The 4,998-nt window shown below is 47.3% G+C and overlaps 1 protein-coding gene and 1 long non-coding RNA gene across 8 annotated transcripts in view; both read right to left on the reverse strand.

Moving 5' to 3' along the window:
- Positions 1-805, reverse strand: part of LOC116534288 — a 4,069-nt gene extending 3,264 nt beyond the window's left edge. The window contains exon 1 of the long non-coding RNA XR_004261658.1: positions 252-805. This is a non-coding gene — a long non-coding RNA (uncharacterized LOC116534288). The remainder of the gene's footprint in view (positions 1-251) is intronic.
- The window catches only part of TSNARE1 (t-SNARE domain containing 1), a 133,200-nt gene that overhangs the window by 118,191 nt on the left and 10,011 nt on the right, over positions 1-4,998 (reverse strand). The window lies entirely within an intron of this gene.

Here is a 4,998-nt window from a genome sequence, read left to right on the forward strand (position 1 = left end):
GGAGAGAGATAGCAAGGGGAGAAATGCCAGATGTAGGTGATGGGGAGGAAGGCAGCAAGTCACACTGCCACGTGTGTTCCTATGCAACAATTTTGCATGTTCTTCACATGTACCCCAAAATGTAAAATGCAATAAAATAAATAAATGGGGAAAAAAAAAAAAAAAAAAAAGAAAACGACAGGCCAGCCTTAATGATGAGGAGCAACACATAAAACTCTATTAAATATGAGCAAGAAGTGCATTCACAGCACCTTAGAGAATTATGTGTCGGACCGAGGGAAGCACAATCAAGGAATTTAAGAATCTTTCATTATGAAGCAACTTCATTTGTATAATTCATTACATTAATACATCTAAGAAAAAAACATATGATCACCCCACAGATGATTTTTTAAAAGCAACGGACAAAATTTAATAATGATTCTTGATTTTTTAAAAAAGAAAACACAAAATAAAATAGAAAGTACAGGTTCTTCATGAACATACCTTTCTGAATCCAGAGCCATACTCTGCTTAACAGAGTAACAGCAGAGCCATTCCTAACAGATGTCTACTACAGCCGCCACCAGCTACCACCATGTGAAGGATCTAGTCCACAAAAATAGGTGAGAGAAAGAAACCAGAGTATAAAATTGGAAGGAGAAGGTTAACCATTCCTATTTGCAGTTCATATGACTGGATACCTGGAAAACCCAAGGTGATGAACTAACAAAACAACAAAAGAATTCAGGAAGTTAGCAAAAACCAATTCTTTTGTTTAGATGGAATCTCACTCTGTCACCCAGGCTGAAGTACAGTGGGGCGATCTCAGCTCACTGTTACCTCTGCTTCCCAGGTTCAAGTGATTCTACTGCCTCAGCCTCCTGAGTAGCCGGGATTACAGGCACGTACCACCATGCCTGGCTAATTTTTTAATTTTTAGTAGAGACGGGGTTTCACTGTGTTGGCCAGGCTGGTCTCAAACTCCTGACATCAGGTGATCTGCCTGCCCCCAGGTGATCTGCCTGCCCCAGCCTCCCAAAGTGCTGGGATTACAGGCGTGAGCCACCATGCCTGGCCCAAAGTTAATATTTAGACAATAGTAGCATTCACACACATATAATATTCCTTCGAACAATAAAAACGATAAAATTTTGGGGAATAATGAAATCCTGACTCAAAACATGCCACAAAGTTATAGTAATCAAAACAGCATGGTGATGACATAAAAACAGACATACAGACAAATGAAACAAGATAGACAGCCCAGAAATAAATCCACTCATTTATGGTCAAATTATTTTAGACAATGGTGCCAAAAACTCATAATAAGAAAAGAACAGTCTCTCAATAAATAATGCTAGGAAAACTGCTTCTCTATGTACAGAAGCTTAACTGTAAGCACAACTCACACCATATACAAGAATCAACTCAAAAATGGATTAAAGACATCATTTAGACCTGAAACTGTAAAACTCCTAGAAAAAAAGAGAGGAAAAGCTCCACAACATCAGTCTGGGCAATGACTTTTTGGATATGACCCCAAAAGCAAAGGCAATAGAAGTGAAAACAAACAGGGTTACATCAAATTAAAAAGCTTCTGCACAGCCAAGGAAACAATCAACACAGTAAACAGACAATCTACAGAGGGGGGGAATGTCTGCAATCCATACATCTGATAGGTGTAAACATCCAAATACAGTATATAAGGAACTCCAAGAACTCAATAGCAAGAAAATAAATAACCCCATGAAAAAAGACACAAAGTTCCCGAACAGTTATTTCACAGAAGACAGATACACAAAAAGGCACTCGACATCATTAACCATCAGAGAAATACAGATTAAAACCCAGTGAGACACCGCCTCACCTCTGTTAGAATGGCTATCGTCACAAAGGCAGAAGATGGTCAGTGCTGGTGAAGATGTGGAGGAAAGGCAGCCCCTGCAGCCTGCGGGCGGAATGTCAATTAGTACAACCTTGATGGAAAACAGTGTGGAGGCGCCTCCAAAAATTCAATAAAGAAGTACCACCTAATTCAGCAACCCCACGACTGGGAATAGATTCAAAGAAAGCACGATCAGATGGTGAAGAGACCCGCACGCCCATGTTCACTGCAGCACTGTTCACAAGAGCCAAGATAGAGAATCAGCCTCAGTGTCCATCACCAGATGACTGGATGGAGAAAACGTGGCACCTGTTTTCTCACAGTGCAATGTTATCCAGCCTTGAGAGAAAGAAAGCCTGTCCTTTGTGACAACACCGATGAACCTGGAAGACAGGATGTTGAGCAAATACGCCAGGCACAGAGATACAAATACTGCATGTTCTCACTCACACGGGGAGGCTGACAAAGTTGATCTCATGGAAGTAGAAAGGGGTTACCAGAGACTGGAGGAAGGGAGGAGATTGGCCAATTGATACAAAACGTCAGCGGCACAGGAGGATTAAGTTCGAGAGACCCTGCACAGCATGGGGTGTAGAATTAGTAACTTCCCACGGATGGATGGATGAACCCACACATCCTCTCTGGAGGATAATCTGGCAGTGTACATCAAAATTACAAAAGTGTGTACCTTTTGAAACAGCACTTGTTCTGGGCATCCATCCTGCACGTATTCACACTTAAACACGCAAAACAGCACACGGACCAGGCCATCCATTCTGCCATAGGGAGCGATCTAAAGTCACCTAAATGTCCACCCACGGAGGACTGTGAAATCGATCTGGGCATATCCACACCATGGAATACTCTGTGACTGTCAGAAAGAAGAAGGGAACCCTGGACTGATTCCAAAACATCTCCACAGCACTGACATTAACACTTCACCAAGGGAAGGAGGGACCAAGGTGCAGGAGTGTGTCATCCTGTGGCTTGTGAAAGGAAAAGCAGAGGAAATGTTTCTGTTTGCTTGGAATGTATAATGAAGCTCTAGAAGGGCAGTCATTCTTTGCTTAACGATCGGCGATTTCCTCACTGCAAGCATCACGGACTGTATCTACACACACCTAGATACTGGAGCCCAAAACACACCCCGGCCATTGGCAAAGCCTACTGCTCCAGGCTACACACCTGGACAGCAGGTAAATGTACTAAATGCCGTGGGCAGCTGTAACACAATGGTAAGATTTAGTGCATTTATACGTATCTAAACGTAGAAAAGGTACAGCAGAAATACAGTTGTAAGGGTTTTTAAATGGTACACCTGTACAGGGCACTTACCGTGAATGATGTCTGCAGGACTAGACACCGCCTGGGTGCCTCAGGGACTGAGTGAGTGACAGTGACTGTGAAAGCCTGGACATGACTGTCACTACCGGAGACTTTACAACAAACACTGTACACCTGGGCAACACGATTTTTTTTTAAAGTTTTGGTGGCTCATGCCTGTAATTCCAAAATCCTGAGAGGTCAAGGCAGGAGGACTGCTTGAAGCCAGGAGTTCAACACCAGCCTTGGGTGTGGTGGCGTGCACCTGTAGTCCCAGCTACTTGGGAGGCTGAGGCAGGAGGAGCACTTGAGCCGGAAAGTCGAGGCTGCACCACTGCACTGCAGCCTGGGTGACAGGGAAGCCCTGTCTCAAAAACAAAAGTTTTCCTCTCTTCAATAATAAATTAACCTTAGCTTACTGTACGTTTTTACTTTATAAACATTCAAACGTTTTTAAACTTTTTGCCTCTTGTAGTGACATTTAGCTTAAAATGCAAACAGTATACAGTTGTACAAAAGCATTTTCTCCTTTACACATTTACTCTATAAGCTTTGTCCTGTTAACTTGTTTTTAACTTTTTAATCTTGTTTGTTAAAAACTAAGACACACACACACACCCCAGCCTAGGCCTGCCTACACAGGGTCAGGATAATGAGTATCACCATCGTCCCTCTCTACCTCGTCCCACAGGAAGTCTTCGGGGCAATAACCCACGGGAGCGACCACCTTCTAGGAAAACACTGTCTTCTGGACACTGATGGTGGCGGTGGCCTGCCTGGAGCAGCCGCTGTGGTGAGGCTGGCTGCGGCGGGGGAGGTACGGCAGGGGCTGTGCACTCAACTGAGCCGGCGAGAGCCAGGAACAGCCCATTCCGAGCTGGCGGGGTGGGAGCCCCACACTCCTGGGCACAGCTGCACCCTCCCAGGCATGGCTGCACACCCAGGCATCCCTGCGCTCCTGGGGGCCCAGGAGGCCTCCCTGCCCCTGCAGGCTCGGAAGTGCCTATTCCCACTGCCTGGCCTCTCCCGGTTCCTGGTGCCTGCTCTGATTTTGGAGCAAAGTTGAAGCCAGGCCTGAGCTCTGTAGCAACACAGCTGGGAGTGCACTCACAGAGGTGCTGACATGCCAGCCCCTGCCACCTCAGCCCCCTCTGGACTTTGGCTGCCAACAAGCATGGCAGGGAGGCTGCGGAGGAGCTGAAGGTGGCTCAGCACAGGACTGCAGGTGCCCCTTGCAAACAGCCTGGGCACCATGGATGACATGATTGATGGCAGCAGGAGGCAAACAGGCTCCTGCGCGGAAAGGGGAAGGTCCCCAGTGAAGCCCACCTTCAAGCCAGGGACAGCCTGAAGCCTGGGAGCTGGGCCATCAGTTCCAGGTGAGGTCTGCAGCCTGGAGTGAGAACTTATGGTGCTTATTCCGGGTCCACCAATGGCCGCCCGTGGACCATCAGCATGCACTTCCTCCCTTCTGAACCCATAAAAACTCCAGACCCAGCCAGACTCACACAGATGTCAGGACTACCAGCAGTGGGAAGGAGCTGCCCACCGCGGGTCTCCCCTCCACTAAGAGCCGGACGCTCATCAGGGCAGCCTCCTGTGGGAAGGAGCTGCCCACCGCGGGTCTCCTCTCCACTGAGAGCCGGACACTCATCAGGACGGCCTCCTGTGGAAGGAGCTGCCCACCGTTGAGTCCTCTCCACTGAGAGCTAGACACTAATCAGGACGGCCTCCTGTGGAAGGAGCTGCCCACCGCGGGTCTCCTCTCCACCGAGAGCCGGACGCTCATCAGGACGGCCTCCTGTGGA

Source organism: Sapajus apella, unplaced genomic scaffold (genome assembly GCF_009761245.1).
Source record: "Sapajus apella isolate SASKATOON/1434 unplaced genomic scaffold, GSC_monkey_1.0 scaffold3, whole genome shotgun sequence".
Taxonomy (NCBI): domain Eukaryota; kingdom Metazoa; phylum Chordata; class Mammalia; order Primates; family Cebidae; genus Sapajus; species Sapajus apella.